General features: G+C 41.4%; 1 pseudogene across 1 annotated transcript; it reads right to left on the reverse strand.

Annotated features, from left to right (window-relative positions):
* Nucleotides 1–10,528: 10,528 nt before the first annotated feature.
* Nucleotides 10,529–12,166, reverse strand: LOC308347045 (PEST proteolytic signal-containing nuclear protein-like; annotated as a pseudogene). Its single transcript has 2 exons — nt 12,042–12,166; nt 10,529–10,927 (listed from the first exon to the last, which is right to left on the reverse strand). The product of its transcript is annotated as a PEST proteolytic signal-containing nuclear protein-like (transcript).
* Between the last annotated feature and the right edge of the window lie 7,764 nt (nt 12,167–19,930).

Genomic DNA, 19,930 nt, shown 5'->3' on the forward strand with positions numbered 1-19,930 from the left:
TTCCTTCCTTCCTTCCTTCCTTCTTTCTTAAAATAACTTTTGTGGAGGGACGATACATATACACAAAACACCAATCCTAAGTGCGTAGCTCAATGAATTGTTGTACACACATGCACTTATGTCATCACACAGATCAAGATGTAGAAAATTCCCAGCACCTCAAAAGATGCCTTCTTATTTCTTCCACATTTGTACCATAAAACAATGGGGGAGGTGATTAGTATTCTCAGTTCTATCATTATTTACTAGTATTGACTGTTCTTAAACTTGAAGTAGAAACATACAAGTATGTATTCTCTTAAATTTGGCTTCTTTCACTCAGTTTAATATTTATAAGATTCTTCATGTTGTTGCATGTACCAGTAGTCTGTTCTCTTCTTCTTTTTTTTTTTTAAAGATTTTATTTATTTATTTGACAGACAGAGATCACAAGTAGGCAGAGAGGCAGGCAGAGAGAGAGGAGGAAGCAGGCTCCCTGCCAAGCAGAGAGCCCAATGTGGGACTCGATCCCAGGACCCTGAGATCATGACCTGAGCTGAAGGCAGAGGCTTAACCCACTGAGCCACCCAGGTGCCCTGTTCTCTTCTTTTAATCACTATGTAGTATTTCACTTCATGCATAAACCATAACTTACTTATCTATTCTTCTGTTGATTGGCATTGAGTTGTTTCCACCTGGGCTAATACAGATAAAGCTGTGATGGACATTCTTTTTTTTTTTTTTAAAGATTTTTATTTATTTATTTGACAGACAGAGATCACAAGTGAAAGACAGGCAGAGAGAGGAGGAAGCAAGCTCCCTGCTGAGCAGAGATCCCGATGCGGGGCTCGATCCCAGGACCCTGGGATCATGACCCGAGCCGAACGCAGAGGCTTTAACCCACTGAGCCACCCAGGCGCCCCTGTGATGGACATTCTTATGCATATTCTTTGTGGACATCAGTACTCCTTTCTCTTGAGTAAATTCCTAGAACTGGAGTTGCTATCATAAGGTTGGCAGTGTTTAGCTTTAGCAGAAACTGTCAAATTGGCTTATGAAGTAGTTATAACATTTTTCACTCCCATCAGCAATGTAAAGAATCTCCGTTCTTTCACATATTTGCCATCATTTGGCACTGTAAGTCCTCTTAACCCAGTTATTCTGGTTGGTGTCTAGTAGTATTTCATTATGGTTTTAAATTTACACTTTCCTAATGAGTAGTATTGCTGAGCACTTTTTCATATGCATTTTGGATGTTTGGTTGTCTTATTTCGTGAAATGCCTGTTCGAGTTGTATGTCCACTTTTCGTTAGGTTGTTCTTTTTTTTCCCTTTCTTTTTTGTGGAGGGAGGTGTAGAAGGAGAGAGAGACTCTTAATTAGGCTCCATGTCCTGCGCAGACCCTAATGCAGGGCTCCATCCCTGAGATCATGACCTGAACCAAAATCAAGAGTTGGGTGCTTAACTGAATGAGCCACGCAGGCACCCCTTTTTTCTTTTGATTTGTAGGAGTTATTTACATATTCTGAACGTAAGTCTTTTGTTAGAAATATGTGTTGGGAATAAATTCTCCCAGTGTGTGACTTGTCTTTTTATTCTTTTAGTGGCATTTTTAATGAAGTGCAGTTTATCATGTTCTTTTCTTTTATAATCATGCTTTTTGAGTCCTGTTAAAACCATCCATTGATTGAATCAGACTCATCCACATTATCTAGGATATTTCCCTTACTTAAAGTCAACTGATTTTGAACTTTAATTACATCTATAAAATGCCAATATCTAGATTAGTGTCTGATTGAATGAGTGGGTACTATGACTTAGTCAAGTTGATACATCAAAAGATCATTGTAGTCATTAACATATTTTTCTGTTTTCTTCTGTAAGTTTTATTGCTTTACCTTTTTATTTAGTTGGACAATCCATCTTGTGGATGGTGTGAAACAAAGGTCAAACCAAATGAGGTATAGTTATGGGACAGAATATGCTTAGGGAAGGTGTGCTATGGCCCCGGCCTCAGGAGATGAATTGCAGATTGATCCAAGTCAGTCATGGTAATCCGTTCATTATTTATTGAATCCTTACTATATACCAAACATACTCTCAGTTCTGAGATGCAACAGTGAATAAAACAGGTCAAGTCCCTGCTGTTGTGAAATTGTCCTTTGCAAGTAATTGATTAGAGACTAAGTATGTGACCCCATTCTAGGCAATGGTACCTGAAGAGACATGATGTAGACATCTGAGAAAGGTGTTACTTCTTTTTTTTTTTTTTAAGATTTTATTTATTTATTTGATACAGAGAGCGATCACAAGTAGGCAGAGAGGCAGGCAGAAAGAGAGGAGAAAGCAGGCTTCCCGCGGAGCAGAGAGCCCGATGTGGGGCTCGATCCCACGACCTTGGGATCATGACCCGAGCTGAAGGCAGAGGCTTTAACTCACTGAGCCACCCAGGTGCCCCAAGGTGTTACTTCTTGATAAGAGGGAGACTTTCAAAGAAAAACTCTGCCTTGCACATGGGAGCATGTGATATTTTGGTATTAAGGCAGTCTTAGAGTAATACCCATAGAACGACAGAGAAGCCAACCCAGAGTCCTGACACCTTCAAGCTCTTTATTATTCAATTCTGGAACAACCCATCTCCAGGTTTCCAATGTGACATAATTATTCTTATTGTTTTAGCCACACTTGGGCATTCTATCACTTGCAGCTATAGATATATACATTTCTTGGCATGACCCCACAGCTCTCCCAACACTCGTGCTATAACTTGCCTCGGTTCCTTTCACTATCCAGCTCTGCCTTAATTTTGCCTTCTACCTTAGACAGTTACACTCAGACCTTCTCTGGCTCTCTTTCTAACTTGCTTTGGCCTTAAATGCAGAAGATTGATCCCTTCTTCTGAGGTCATTCTGTCTCAAAGTTTCCACCTCAAAACTATATCCATCTTAATTTCCCTGCCACGACCAACTTCTTTTTCTAGTTTGACTTCCATCTCTCCAATGCTCCCACACACCAAGCCCCAGCTGCAGAGGAAAGTGTTTAAGTATGGTTATACAGTGTTTAAGCTATGGCTGATGCATTTTTGATGCAAAGCCACATGAATTAAGACCCTATAGGGGGCGCCTGGGTGGCTCAGTTGGCTGAGCATCTGACTCTTGGTTTCAGCTCAGGTCATGATCTCAGGGTTGTGGGGCTGAGCCCTGTGTCAGACTCTGCTCAGCGGGGAGTCTGCTTCTCTCTCTCTCCTTTTCTCTCTGCCCCCCCCATCAGGCACACCATGTTTATGCACGTGCACTCTCTCTCTCTCAAATAAATAAATCTTAAGAAAAAAAAAAAAAAGAAATATGCTATGGAGGAGCAGAAACTAAAAGCCTTGCCCAGAAGCCAGACTCCAGAGACTGAAGTGGACATATAGCAGAATTTAGAGAACACACTGTCCCCAGAAAGACAGTGAAGGAGAAAGGCTGTTCAGTGATTTCTGGTTACCATAGACCTGACTGTACTTCCTGCATTGAGTTCCCTGGAAGTCCCTCGAATTCTCATAATGAAACTCTTTCCCTGAGCCACCTTGAAAGGCTTTCTGTTTCTTGCAAACAAATCACCTAGACTATGGCTCTTGCAGTCCCAGGGGGAGCCTTATTCTGTCAAGTGTGCAATTCCCACTTTGAGAGAATGTTACCAAGTGTTTGGAAGCCAGGAATCTGTTATGGACACTTCGAAGCTGCACCAGCAACACCTTCTAGCAGGTTCTAGCCTAGGACTCTAAAATAGAGAACAAATCCTTCCCCAGTCCTTCCTCAGGGTGGGTTCTTAAACTCCTAGAGTTCCCTTTCTTGAAAAGCCAGGAGAAGCATTTCACTCTTTGGTCTTAATTTGGGTCGTTCTTCCTCAAAGCAGAGCCTTGGACCAAGACTTGAGTTCAGTTAGTTTATTTGACCGGTGACTTAAGGAAGCAGGAATGAGGAGCAAGCAGAGGGTGTTGAAGGGCAGGAGGAAAAAGTCAGTAAATGACTTATTACTTGTTTGGTTACCACCGAGAGATGGGGGCTGACTGTAGTGGAAACTTTCTGAAAATCCAGATACTATGTTTCTTAGAACCTACCTACTCTGCCCACCATTGACTGAGGTTTGTCCCCAGGATGTTAATTCCCCTGTACTTTTGGGCTGTTCTGCACAAGGGTAAAAAGAACTCTTGTGGCTTCAGAAAAACCACAGAGGCAGAATAGCTAAGAGTTATAGGGCACTCAATATGGGACACTGGCAGTGAGCATGTGGTTTGCTCAATTTCAGCGGACATCAGAGGTGGGCTAAGGAGATGTACCCAAACCATCTTCTACATCTTCTTTTTGGGGGAAACCTTTAACTGAAGTATCTTTAGACATGACTATGGGTCCCCCAGAAGCAAGAACTCTTGAAGTATGTATGATTATCTTCTGTGACGGAACTGCTATTGCTAACTAAAAATCCACATTCTCTTCTTCCTGGGCATTCTGCTGCCCATATTTCCCAGCCTCCCTTGCAGTTAGGTGTGGCCAACTGACTGAGTTCCAACAATGGAATGTGAGCAGAAGTAATGTGTACCACTACCAGGCCTGGCCCAAAAGTATCCTCCCATTCATACTTTTCTATGTTTTTTCCCCTTCTGTTCACCTGATGTTGATTCTCAGGCGACCTTTGAAACCATATGTTAAAGATAGCAGAGCCTCTGCCTTCTGCGTCCATGAACGACGTGTGCAACACACCATCTCTCCCTCCTCCTCCTCCAGCCCCAAATCAACTACCCGGAACTGTCTTGTTCTGAGAGAGAGAATAAACTTCTATGGCGTTTAGGTCATTATACACTTGGGGATTAATTTATTATAGCAGCTAGCTTACCCTAACTAATACACCTACCACAACACCATACCATTCCCCAGGCACAGAAATTGTTCTTCCGGTGTCTCCGAACTACACTAATTATGAAAGAATTAAAGTTTAGAAAGATAATTATAAAATTGATACATACACATGTACAAAAATTAAACAGTACAAGAGAGTCTAAAATCAAAGTAAAAGACTCTTAACTCCCTTCTTCCCCATTCCCAGCCCTACTCCACTAGATAACCACTTTTAACTATTCCTCCCTTTATTTTCCTGATTGTTACCTCTCTATAATCTCCTATTTGTAGTTTTACTAGTGTTAAAAAATATTTAGTGGCATCCCACTATGAAAGATACATAGTTACCAAAGCTGTTTCTTTAATCTAGAAATGTGAAGGAGTTCTAGACAGAAGAAAGGAGGTGGTAGAAGGACCTCACACCTGCATTAATTATATGAAAGAGAAGCAGCATGGTGATGTGGGACAAGCACAAACTTTGAACTCAGATTTGTGTGGAGTTTAGCTTCTACACCATATTTGCAAGATGAGGAGTTTGTGAGAAACGATGCATCTGCCGGTGTTCTGGGTTCATCCCTAGAAATATTTTCGGGGCTTTCACACACCATCATACTCTATGGTAGGTGCCAATTAATCTTAGTGTGGATTCTTAAGACCAGACTGTTCTGGAGGGTAACCTGTATTAAGTGCCTTGCACATGTATTACTGGAAACAGATTTGAGGTCCGTGAACCAGCAATTCCACTAAAGTCAGCACATCTTGCTCCAGCCAATAGAGGGCAGTAAGAGACACAGAGTGCATATGCATGTAGCGCAAGGAAGTCTTGTTTAGCCACCACCTCAAAGTAGTAGTTCAGTTGTTATCAGCGGGTTTAATCAATGTTGGCTAGAGCCCAGAAGTGTATAAAATCATCCTTCTCAAATGATATGTCCATCAAAAATGACTTCAAAAAAAATCCACTAGATTCCTTGAAACATCAAATAAGAAATTTATGTTTGCATCAAAAATAATAAAATAACATAATAATAGACATAGTAATAATAGAATAATGTAATAACATTACACATTCATTCAGAAATAATGAACCTACATGTTTAGATACTTTGTTCAACCATTAGGTACCAGCCATAAGAAGATCACAGTCTTGTTGCTACTGTGTTCTTATATGAAGAAAATAGCTCATTTTTTGTTCTCTGTGCTATGTCCAAAGTGATTCTTGTGCTGATTCATGTTACTAAATGAATGATATCATCTAAAATCTACCACAGAGTGTTCTTTAGTGACACTCTTCTCCTTCAGTCTGTTTAAATGTTCCACTATGGAATTTTTTAGATTGGAAAAATAACAAACTCCTAATTGACTATTCAGTAATGGGAATTCTCAAGAATCCTTCACTTACATAAATAAATCACGGAGGGAGTCTGTCTTAGACCAGATGTGCTACCGTGGATGGAAAGATAAACGTCAGGCTTTCAGACTTGGAAAAATAAGTCACTTTTTCCATTGCTACTTGCTCTTAGAATTTAGATACATTTTGATTAATTCCAAGTTCAAGTGGGAGGATAATATGGGGAGTAGGTGTAAGGGAAGAAGAAAGATGGGAATATGCTTCAATATCATTTTTTTAAAGATTTCATTTATTTATTTGACACAGAGAGAGCGATCACAGGTAGCTAGAGAGGCAGGCAGAGAGAGGGGGGGAAGCAGGCTCCCTGCGGAGCAAAGAGCCCGATGCGGGGCTTGTTCTCAGGACCCTGAGATCATGCCTGAGCCCAAGGCAGAGACTTAACCCACTGAGGCACCCAGGCGCCCCAATATCATTCTTGAATTTCTTTGTCAGAAGGAAGCCTACTGGAATAGTAGTTGGGAGCCTTAAATAGGCATCAGTTGCCAGAACATTAAGACATCTGACACACAAATGAATTTAGTATTTAAAATAAAATTAAATTATCAATATATATTTTAAACATCTCTATATAAACATCTCTATGTAATAATAAAAACTAACATTTATCAGAAATTTTCTTAGTTAAATGCACAATTCATTCTTAATTTTTCTGCATGTATCACTAGACTCTTTCTTGATTGAGAATTCTCACTGACCCTATGGATTTGTGTATTGAAGTAGAAAAGGAAAGCACCATCCTTCAAATATTCAGTTTATTTGGTGTAAGTGCTAGGAAAGTTGCCTTTTTACAGTAAAACTCATAAGGGGGGGGTGCCTGGTTGGCGCAGTCTGTTAAGCGTCTGACTCTTGGTTTGGCTCAGTTCATGATCTCAGGGTCATGATCTCAGTCAGGGTCATGATCTTAGGGTCAAGAGACAGAGCTCCAGTGTTGGGCTCCACACTCAGCGAGGAGCCTGCTTAAGACTTCTTTCTGCTCTGCCCCTCCCCTCCCACTCTCTTTCTCTCTCTCAAATAAATAACTAAATCTTTAAAGTTAATCTCTTCAGGAGCTAACAGGCAGGCCTCTGTGTTAGAAAGGTGGGTCTCCTACTTCAGCTCTACTACTGGTGGTCCGTTTGACCACACACACGTTATTTAGCTTCTCTTTGCCTTAGTTTCCTCATCTGAGGAAAGGGATAATGATAAAATGCCCAACTCACGGGGTTGTACTTGAAATAGGGTAAGCAGTCAGTAAATACTAAAGTTTTCTCTTTTTTTCAGCGTCAGAACTTATTTTTGAGTAAATGACTAATAAAAGTTTCCTGCTGTCATCACTACCTTGGGCCATAACTTCAGCAAATATCAGTAATTTCAGCAAAAAACAAAACAAAACAAAACAGTTATTTCATTTTTTCCTTTATTACCTGCTATGGGAAACCTAGAACTATCCATATTTGGATGCTTGTTCTTGCTCTAGCAAGAATTTTACAGCATCTGTCATAATTATGGTCTTCGATAGGGACAATCCATGTAGTCTAGAGGCCAGAACCAGAATGGAAGCGGATTCACAGTTAAGCCTGCAAGTCTGAACACAGGAACCAGCACAGGACACATGTGTTCAAGACTGAACTTGGGACATCAGCTTACTGGGAGAAGGAGGTAAAAGGGATGGTAGGGGAGAGAGAAGTATGGAAATACCATTAGACAATTGTTTATACTGAATCCAGAATCCTGGATATCTAGGACTCCGGGGACTCAGTCAATGAGACTTAATTCACCATTATCTGGAAGGTCTTTGTATACAGTTGCATTCACGATAATCATCAGCTGATATTAGTGCCTCATTCATGAGGACACTGGGATTTAGAGGCAAGAAATCCAGACTCTGCAGAGAATGAGATACCAGAAGGAGTTCGGCTGGAGGGAGGCTGGGAAAAGGAGAAACTATAAGGGATCTCAGAAAGATACATGGATTTATTTCAAGGGAATGAGTTAAGATTCTCTTGGGCAGGACCACTCCTAGGTGTATGGCTCAATCTGCGTCACTTGGTATCAGTGTGTCAGCACCATTTCAGTGGCCCAGTTTCACATGATTGCAAGAGGAAAAGATGTCTGCTGGCCAGTAGGCCATATGGTTACTATTTGTCTTCTTGGAACAGGAGCCATCCATGGGCTTCTAAGGTGACTCTAAAGGTACAGATACCAAAGCTCTTCCAGGCACCTGGCCGACCTCTCTGATATGGCATTGAATGCCCTGAATTATAGAAATGGGGACTAAGATCCACACAAATCCTGATCTAGCCTGGGGTTCCATGCACCGGACAGGGTCTAGAAAATTTTGAGGAAGGTGCTGCAACGAAAGAGGAAGGGTGGGGCCCAGCTTCCGGGCTCTGCTTGCCCAGGTGCAAGGATGGTACTTAACTTAGATCAGAGTGGAGTCAACAGCACTTTTATATTAACTTACTAGAGTAACTGTCTGGGAAAGACAATGTCCTAGAGAAGGGATGACCCTACTCATAGTGGTTAAACACTTGTAGCTATGATGATTAAGTCTGTTGGTTCTTAGGAATTGCAACTAACCTTGAGCAGTGGTTCTCAATGCTGGCTACACAGTAACGTTAACTGAGAAACTTTAAAACAGAACCATGCACACCCACACATACACACATACACAAACGGGGAGTGCTTGGACTCTCAATTAAATTAGAGTCTAAGGGGGTGATAGACTGATACTATGATTTAAAAAAAAATCTTCCCCAGTGGTTCATTGTACAGCCAGAATTGAGAATCACTGTCCTTGATGTTCCTCACCCACCACCCATTTCTCTGGTGATGGCATTCTTTATTGCCACTTGATTCCTGGAAATTCTCTTGGTAGTTTCTGAGAACTGTGCTCTCCAGCGAAGTCTGTATTATCTACAGTTAGGAAACCTTCACATACTCTTTACTTCTACTGGCCACAGATGTCATGGACCTTAGTCCAGTCCTTCCCGAAACTCTGACTCCAGTCTGGTGCTTTCTGTTGCCTGCTGTTTCTGTTCTGCATGCACTCTATTGCACATGGTTATTCAGTCAATATCGAGCTGTAAGTCTCAGTGTTCTTGGAATCAAACAAATGGGTTGTTTGACCTTGAGACCCTTTGATCTTACCTGTTTGCTAAAAGTACTCTGTGAGCTCTACTTCTTTTTTAACCATAAAGTAAGTAAAAAGTAATTGGTTTAGAGATTTTAGAGATGCCTTAGAATATCATAAACTAGAATGAAACCAGTTGCTACAAAAATATCTTATCTCTTTAAAATAACAAGGAAAACCCTAGCAGAAAACTTACCATCAGCCCTTTCTAAAAGCTTATCTCTGCACTTAGGCAAATGTCCCAAGCGTTTGTGGATATTCTTCCCCCAAACAAGAGAATTCTACTATACACAAAAGGCTCTAAATTCCTCCCTCCCTTTTCTCTCTTCCTCCCTCCCTCCCTCCCTCCCTCCCTCCCTCCCTCTCTTTCTTTCTTTCTTTCTTTCTTTTTCTTTCTTTCCTTCTCTCTCTCTCTCTCTTTCTTTCTTTCTACCATTTAAGACCTTAAATGGCTTCAAGGTGCTCCTCCTGAAGGAAAATAGATGGAACAAGCAAGCTACCAGAATATTTTGTAGACCCACAAATCTTATTTGTATTTGCTGCCAACAGCATTTATGTGTAGCCTTCCCGTGATATTTTGAAAGTCACTCAGAAAAGCTGACAACATCTTAATAATTTTTAAGTGTAAAGTACCTTTATATCCTTTATCTCTTTGGAGGCTGATACCAACCTGGTAAGGAGCAAGGAATGTATGTCTAGTCCCATCTCCTTTTTCTTTCTTTCTTTCTTTCTTTTTTTTTTTTTTTTTAATTTCAAGCTCTCATTTATTAGTGCACCACTCGATCTTTTTTTTTTTTTAAAGATATTTATTTATTTATTTATTTGAGAGAGAGAACGTGTGTGCGTGCGCGCATGAGCAGGGGGAGGGGCAAAGAGCAAGGGAGGGGCAGAAGGAAAGAGAGGGACAAAGGGGTAAGCAGACACCCCATTGAATGCAGAGCCTGATGCATGGCTTGATCTCAGGACCCTGGGATCATGACCAGAGCTGAAATCAGATGCTTCACCAACTGAGCCACCCAGGTACCCCAACCACTCAATCTTAAAGGGAAAAAAAAAGGTGGCTCCAAATATAGTTTTCTACCATTCTTTAAAAAAGGAAACTGTTTCTTCTAACTTTACACTCACCCCACACCTCATTTTCAAAACATATCATTTAATTGTCTTGGTCATGGACATTTCCAAGATGAGATTTTATATTTTGCTCCCATAGCTTCTGGCTTTCAGAAAAACCATGCTTTCCTTTCCTGAAGGAGTTTGGTCCTGCTGATGTTTGTGTCTCCCTTCCAATCCCTTCATCTTCATCTTTGCTTCTGGAGGCGTTTCCTCTGGTTCACTATCTTCATCTTCATTAAAAGCTGCTTTTACTGACAGGGCTTTTGGGGCAAGAGTTGGAACAGTTTCTTTAGGCTTGTTTGATCCGAGTTTGATGGCTATGGCCAGGGCTTTCTTTGCCATGTGACTGCCTACGGCAAATCCAAACTTGGAGATCTTTGTAGGCTTTTTTGGGAGGTCTACAGCTTCTTCTTCAGTGGATCGCTTCTTGGTGTTGTGACTGGAACTTTCCCCTCCATTACTTTGGTTGCTCCAGTTTGCTGAGGCTTCTCAGTCAGGCTTCTCCTCTCTTGCCATTTTCCCTGATGTGGTCTTCCGTGCACCAAGCCCCATTTCCTTTTTCTATTTTACAACCGGAGGACTGAGATTCAGATGGCTTATGTGGCTCTGGAAAACACATGAGTCAGAATCAGGACTCAGTTCCAGGGTGTTGGATTCACAAGTCTGGGGCCTTCTCACTATTGAGCTGTGAAAATGTCAATCCCTGACATTCATTGCTGAGTACTGTATTAGTCTGGGTTCTCCAGAGAGAAACAGAGCCAATAGGAGATTATATATATGATTTATTATAAGGAATTGGCTCCTGTCGTTATCAAGGCTGAGAAGTCCCAAGATAGCGGCTGGCAAACTCAAGACCTGGGAGAGCCAATGGTGCAGTTCCAGCCTGAATCCAAAGACCTGAGAACCAAGAGGCTGATGGTCCAAGTTTCATTCCATGTTCAAGCCCAATGTCAGGAGAAGACCAACATTCCTGAAGACAGTCAGGCAGAGAATAAACTCTCCCTTACTCCACCTTCTGTTCTATTCAGGCCCTCAACAGATTGGATGAGACCCACCCACACTGGGGAGGGTAGGCTGCTTTGCTCATTCTACCAATTCAAATATTAATCTCATTCAGAAACACCCTCACAAACATACCCAGAATAATATTTACCCAAATACCCTGGCAGCCCATGGCCCAGTCAAGCTGACACATTCAATTCACCATCACGAGTACCCCCTTAGTTGTGTGTACATCTCAGTGCTAGACATACCTGGGACTGTCCCCTTCTTGTGTCACTGCCTGGAAGTTAGGAAACCAACTTGCCCTTTTGGGTCTCACATGAACTGGGTACGATGGACAAGTCATTTCATCTCTATGCTTCTCGGTTTTCTCAACTGTAAAATAACAAGGAACAGATTTAGATGACTCTGTAGGACACCTTAGCTTGAAAACAGTGTTTCTGTGATTCTATAATTGAATTCTAAGAAAGATTTTAAAACTAATTTGACTTCTGTTTCATTCAAAGCTGTGTACTAGGTCCAACAAAAGCATGACTATTACAGGTAACTACTCATCAAGCAAAATTAACATGAAGGTGACAATGCTGTATCTGTACATGGAAGTGTGAGAGTCTATCATGTGGTCGGCTTTAGACTGAATACCATGGTAGATATCGATATAATTTGTAATAACCATCCCCGTACCAAGGACCTTACCATCTGCTGTTGAAAAAAGATTAGCACAGAAGAAATCCTGGTATGAGTTAGAGTAAAGTACAGCCTACAGGAGCCATTTCCAAACAGAGTGGGAAGTCAATGAGTCAGGCTTCCCCTAAAGAAGGAATTAAGACTTGAGCTGGGTTTAAAAAACAAATAAAAACATGGGAACAATTTGGATAAACAGAGGCAAAGGAGGAGGACTTTCCAGGCTAAGGAAAACCCAGGCAAGAACAAGCAAGGCCCTTTTGTATGAGAACAATGGACAGGGCAGGCATGTTTGCGTAGGAGATTGCCAATAGAAAAAGACAAAATAAAAATAGTATTTGAGGAAGGTATCACCTGACAGCAATGGGAGAATGGATTGAAGGGTTCTCAGAAACTAGCTACCTTTAACTGAGTGCCTACTATGTGCCAGTCTCTGTGACAGAATTTTACATATTTATCTGAAATATTTGCAACAGTCTAAGAAATAGGCTTTCTTATCTCTTCACTTTACAGATAAGGAAATTCAAGGTCAAAGAGATTAAGAAATAGTCCAAGGCAATCCAGCTGATAGGAGGCTCAGTAAAAAGTCCAACGCAGTTTGAGCTGACTCCAGAATAACCCCTTATTCCACACCCCACACTGCTCCTTCCCAAACCAAAAACTGCTGCCAGTTTCAACAAATCAAAAATGTGATCATTTGGTGGGTTTTGCCACTGTGGAAGCTAGTGACCCAACAATTGATGACCTTGCCTGGCAATGATCTCGTTTAGTCGCAATGAATGTTTAACTCAGTCAGCCACTTGGTGGTCTGTCTGAAGGACGGACAGATTGTGATGCAGTGTGTGGCAGGCCACGTGCCTGAGAGCGGAGAAGGCAATCAGAGCGGTAAGTGCTCTCCCGTCGACTCCCAGTGGCAGACTGCGGAGGCAGGTCCTGGGAAGAGCTGCTATAACCACAAACCAAAGGGCAGTCCTTTATTTGTGCCTAATGTAGAAAAATCGTTAGTCACGCACCAGTCATTTCAGTAACACCTGCACGTTCCTGAACTTTGAGTACAAATTAAAAACCAAATTTGAATTCAGACATGGAAGTTATTTACATGAAATGCTCTACAATCATATGAAAGATCAGAGGGAGAGCCAGAAGTAGAAGCTGCAGTTTATGATCCCCACGTGTCTTTTGTTAGTTTCCCGAAGAAATCAGGAGATGGTAGCATGTTTGATGGGGGAAGCAGGGGTCCTAGTTTTGAAAAAAATCTATTCAATTATATTGTAAAGACAAATCACTGTATCAATCCTAGTTCCAAAAAACCTGTCTTTTCTTTTTTTAAAAATAGAGATTTGGTACCCTGTGCCCCACATCACTGATGCAGTTCATCCCAGACATAAACAGTCTGATGACATCACTGCTACACATCCAGCTAGTTTCTCTGTTGAGACCTTCCAAGGTGTTAATTACAGTTACGAATTAGTCATTATTCTAACTGAGCCAGACTCTTATTTTCATCTTGAAGCTTGTCATTATTAAGTTTGCTTGAATTGGTTAATGCACCACCAATGCAAATTGTGGAATTATTATTCCACAATACACTACTAAACATGCACAATTGTTTTTATTATGTGTGGAATTTTATATGTGGAAAAGTCATAATTAACTACTTATTCTAAAATTCTATTTTCATGCCTTTCTTACAGTTCACTTCATGAGGTCAGGATTTTTATCAGGCTCTCCTTTTTTTTCACACTTTGAAATCTAAAAGGAAAGCCACAATGATTTCAGTCTTTTCAGAAAACGACCTACTTCAGAAAAGAATATCAATAAATATTTTGTATGAGTGGTTTTCAAATGTAATATCTCTTTTCTGCTTTTATGTACATTAACAAAGTTCATATAACATTCTCACCAGGATAAAAATAATGCAACAAAACTGGTCATTAATCTACCAAGATGACCATGTATAATTTCCCAATTTTCCGGAAGTTTCCATTGCTGGAAGGAAATTTTTGTTTTGTTTCTGTGTGTGTGTGTGTGTGTGTGTGTGTGTGTGTGTGTGTGTTTAATGGAACTAAGGGCTTTTTATGAAAGTGCCTCATCAAGAATAGCTAGAGAAGAGCTGCTTCTTTATTTTGGGAACCAGGGGGACTCGGTAGGGGTCTAATCAGGAGAAGGCTTAATATTTTGCACAGAATCCCGCACTGGGGTGGGTCAGGCAGTGGGGATACTGATCTGATCACACCTACTGATAATGGAGGTCCTAACTGAAAAGCTTAGGTGTTCTGTGGGTTCTAGTTTGGACCTGGGGTTGGAAAGGAGAGAACCAAGTTACAGGGATTGGAACCAGTTCAATGCTTAGCAGGTGTACACTTTTTTCAAAAAGGCAAAATCCAAAAACAGTCAGAAATCTAGGCATGAGTCAACAACTAGCTCATATATCAATGAGACACCAACTGGGGATTCAAGGATAAGCTCTCTCCTTGAAGAATTCTCTTTAGTCCAGCCTCTGGGCCCAGGAGGGGATGGAGTACCAGCAGAGTATTCTAGAACCTCTGCTCAGTGCGCTTATAGAACTCTCTAGCCCCTATTGTACTCACTCCCACTTGATTACTAGTTTAATGTCTTCCCCATAAGCTCCATGAAGGGACAGACAAGGTGTGTAGTGTTCACCCCAGTATCCAGCTCTGTGTGTGGTTGTCACCACTTCAGGCCAGGCTATTATCAGCTCTTACCCAGATCATGACAATAGCCTCCAGACTCGTCTCTCCGCTTCTACTCTTCCATCTGTCCAATATATTCTTCACACAGTACCCAGTGTGTCTTTCAAAATGTGGATCTGGTTTTGCTATCAGCCTTCTTATAACCCTTCAATAATTCTCCGTTGTCCTCAGGATAGAGCCCAAATCCCAAACATGGTCTCCAAGCCAACCAGCTACTCTGGCTTCTTTCAGTTCTTCATGCCACACTCTTTGCCACCTCCTCCCCAGGCACCCCTTCATCTACCTAATTCCTTCTCGTCCTGCAGCGCCCTGCCTGGCGATCATTTCCTGGAGAAATCCTTCCTTGAAACCTTGGTCTCCCTGGGATTCTCTCCAGTGGCGCTTCTTTTTCATAGTACTTTCCCAAGTTTGTGACTTATTCATCACTATCATTTTTGATTAATGTCTGTTTCTCTAATTTGACTTGTAAATCCCATGAGTGCAGGGAATGTACCCATTTTGCTTAGTCCAGAACATGGTAGGAATCCTAAGTTTATGTTGAGTCAGGTCATGAATACTTCTCAGGTATTGTGTAAAGTATGTAATGTATCATGTTACATGTAAGGTATCATGAATATTTAGGTACTAAATCTGATAATGAAAATTGGAGCTAGGAGAGGGCTGATGAGTAGAGGGCCCTGGGGAAGATGGAATTGGAGCAACTCCACACCAAGCCACCGAGAGATGGTCGAGAGGGACATAAGCACCTCCTGTCTCAGTTCTAGGGGCCTCATTGAACTCTCCCAGCAATGCTGAACTTCCATATAGATGAGTAAATTACAACTTCCCAAGATCACATAGCTGGTCTAGGGGAGACCCAAGACTCCCAATAGTCTCTAAGTTCAGATGTCCCCTTTCCCACCAAGGAGCTACCTTTCTCTTTTGTAAGAATAATCAGGCAGCAGATAAATAATTAGTAAGATATCTGCCTGGGACTTCTGTCTCACTTCCCCCTCTCTCATTCTCAGTTAACAACAGCATCTGTGTTACCCAGTTATTCTTCAGTCATGTCTAGCTTGGGACCAGATGATGATGGATATGACCTAGAGGTCTGTGCAGAACATCAGAATCCCAGGCTCTGCTGGTGGTGATTGTCTTCTGCCGATTCCTGTGGGCTCTGGCATGGCCAGGAGGCCGATGGAGCTACTCTGGAAGCCAGGTGGGAGCTCAGTCACACTGCCAAGTCACGGGTGGACAAAATGATGCAAATTGGCAGAGCAGGCAACAAGCAGGTGGAATATGGATGTTCCTGTCTCGAGAAAGGCTCAGACAGCAGCAAAGAAGCAGGCTCAGAAAGAAGTACCAGAGGAAGTCTTCGCAGCAGAGGCTCAAGTGACATCATGCTGGGGGGACAAGAACAGCAGCCACGTTTCCACACAGACTGGGGACTCCCGCAGAAGAAAGACATGCTCCATTTTTTCACTTTCTTCGCTATGAAAGCTTTTTGTGAGAAGAAATCTGCGGTATACGGGGGAAATGCTTCCCTGCATGGGTGTACTGTATACTACTAAAGATATTTCAAGGGACTGAAAACATTGCCTACCTGCTCTTTGTACAGTTACCTTTCTTTTGTTTAAAGGACTTGCCCTGGGTATCCATTTTGATTTGCTTCATTGATTCCCAGCCTTGATTTCAAATCATTTTGTAAAGACAGAATTCATACTTCCTGAGAAAATCTTTCTTTTTGGAAACAGTTTTTCTGGAGCCAGTTGGAAATTGTAAAATCCTGTCTCTGCTTCAGTTCCGTGACATTAGAAATACAGTTTACACAATGAAGGTCGCAGAAAATGATACTACTTATTACCTTTCAGAATTCACCTAGAATTCTCACTTCTAGTTGTTTACACAAAAATGGGTTTCTATACTTTTGCCCCCTTCCAAACAGTTGCTAAAGCTTTATATCAAATATCTTTGCTTAATTTCTTCCTTTACTTACAAGGTTTTATACCAAGTGACCCCAGTCCAATGGACATCTTAAATGAGAAAGTAAATGACTATAGCAAGATAAAAACAAACTGTCCCTTAATTTACAGACTGTGGGATGTTCTTCATGTGTCCTTGGCAATCTCTAATGAGTTCTGTTTTTATATCTAGATAGGCAATATCTGCAGCCATACGTGAATGTGTTTAGAATCAACCTTCGAAATGTTGAACCACTGACTATTTTAAATACTAAATCAATCACATGTCTGAGTCATTTTAGAAATGAAGGTTACATAACACACTTAGATTTCCACACTATATTTTTGGAAGCTATTATAAACTCAAGATATGCTTTAAACAAGGCATTATATTTATTATTAATTTCAAACCCTTTTCCCCTTTGTTATGTAGATTCTTGAAGCAGGGAAGGTAAAAATATAACATCAGTTCACTGATTTGGGATTTCTATTCATGAAACGAAAGGTTGCACTTTCTCACAGTGGTTCCAATTTTTTGACCTTTAAATAAGGTCATAGGATTTCAGGGTTTTCAGGGCCCTTTTGGAATTTGTCTGGACAGCATAGGTGCCCTTAATTCTCAGCAACTTGGCCGTGGGCATCAGTAAAAGGTCTTAGCCCTGGGGATGGGAGCTCTTCGTGTCTCCCTCTGAACTTGCTTCCTGTGTCATTTTGCAAAGCCCAGACTTCAGTTGTTCTCATTCTTGTCTCTAGAATTTGAAGTTTTATTTAGGTCCTTCCTGGCTTCCTAGCAGGCTTTGTGTGAATGTGTATCCCATTCCTCTTTGCTCTTTCCAGCTTCAGCCTTTTGCCTGATTGTGGCTCCTTTGGCTCCGTGTCTCCCTTCAGACTGACCTTCAGTCTGACCTACCTTGGGAGGGAAGAGACAAAATTTATTTCTCAGTGTGAAACATACCCACCATCTAACCTGTAAACATTTGGATACTGTTTTATTCATTCAACAGATATTTATTGAGCAACTACACTCTGCCAGGCCTATACTGGGAGCTCAGTGAATTGCATAAAGCTATCATGGTCCCTGTCATCCCCCAGCTCACTGACTAGCAGGGGAGACATTAATGGAAAAGTCACAGGGATACACACATAAATAATTTCAGACGGTTAGAAAGAATGGTATAAGATGCTTTGGAATTGTGTCAAGGTGACTTGATCTGTAAAGGAACAGGGAGGAGAAAAGGCAATGGAATGACCTTTTTAGACACAATCCTGTTTTGCAGCTTAATCCAGATGTTGTCATACCTGGCTGCATCTAGAATCTGCTGTGCAGCTTTAATAAATACCCAAGCTTGGGCTTCCATCCCAAGAGATCCTTTTTTATTTTTTTTTAAAGTTTAATTTATTTAAGTAATCTCAACACCCGACATGGAGCTCGACCTCATAACCCCAAGATCAATCATCACACGTTCTTCCAACTGAACCCACCAGGTGCCCCTCACCCTTAGAGGTTCTGATGTAATTGGCCTGGACATCGATACTTTCTGCAAAGCTTTCGGTGATTCTTAAATGCAACAGGGTTAAGAGCTTACTCTTTTAAACTTACATGTTGATGGTTTCAATGTCCTACACTCTTTCTTTGATGTTCAAAGGCAAATCATCTATATTTTAAAAGACCTAATTTGCAGTGCCTGGGTGGTTCAGTCAGTTAAGCATCTGGCTCTTGGTTTCAGCTCAGGTCATGATCTCAGGGTCTCGGGATCAAGCCCCATGTCCTGCTCTTTGCTCAGCAGGGAGTCTGCTCGTGTCCATTCGCATGTCTGTGTAACCTCAATAGGTGTATATCCTTTGCAGGGTTTGTTTGGAAATACAGTAGAGTAAAATGTAGCCTTTGTTGGATCCCCAGTCATCGTTTTCACAAGTTCTGGAAACTGGACTGGCCTCTGTGGCTTGTTTCGTTCACTCTCCAACTACAGTTCCAGTCCAGGCCTCTCATGGGTCTGGCTCACGACACTGCCCACCAACTATATTCACCCCGCAGCCCACATGCCCCAAATGGGATCTCCCTCCATCTTCTTGCAAAAGCTTTCCTGGGTTAGATGCTTTCACTCAGTGATGGGCAGTGCCAAGCCACAATTCTACCCTCTTGCTCCTGTCAGAAATCTGACAATCAACCTATTCCATCCTCTCCACACCTGTATCCACTCACAGGTGATTCCATGTCATAGATAAATACCTTCACAACTGCATTCCTCCCCTTCCATGCCCACTGCCATGGTTTGATGCAGACTTCCAGGAACTGTTAAGGCTTGGGGTTATTATGGCTTAAAGGTGGAGCCAGTAGCCCTCTTTGATTTGAAAAATACAGATAAAACTAGAAAATGAGATAATTTCATTCCACTATTAAGGAAATGTACTTAGTTATAAAGATTACAGTTACATTTCTGAAAATGGAAAAGGTTATATAAAAAAGTTGCCATTGATTTTCACTACCTGACCTATTACAGATTTACTATTTTTTAAACGATGAATATGTTACTTTTCCCAAATACAACAATTTTTTTGTTGGCTCATTTTCCTCTGAATAACTAGATCATTACTATCCACAACTTAAACTATGTCAATCATATATTCTCCAACAACTTTTTCCTCTGTTTGAGTCTCCCAGAGAACAGGAGGCCAAGGAAGCAAGTCCAGTTATCTTACATAGGAGCACAATCAACTGAAAGGTAGAGGTATATTATGGGGCAGAATGGTGCATGTAGGGGAGCAGGAACATAAACATCATGTCTCCACAACATGCAAAGCTAGTACCAATACTTCAACAGCATTAGGTGGATTGAAAAGCTCTCATAAATATCCTTTGTCTATATTTTCTCCTATTTCTAAATATAAATTACCATTAGCAAGTAATTATGGTGAATAATAACTCTGTCATTTAATTTCCTGCCAGCTAAGGCCTGGCACAGTCGAAGCGTGCTGAACTCGAGAATGTGCAATTTTAGCATTGAACAATTAAACTCAGAGAAGATGGGAGTAGGGGTTACCGTGGCAACCTGATCCCACAACCCTGTGTGTGGCCATATTGTTCCAGTGTTTGAGCCACAA

This window comes from Martes martes (genome assembly GCF_963455335.1).
Source record: "Martes martes genome assembly, chromosome: 8".
Taxonomy (NCBI): domain Eukaryota; kingdom Metazoa; phylum Chordata; class Mammalia; order Carnivora; family Mustelidae; genus Martes; species Martes martes.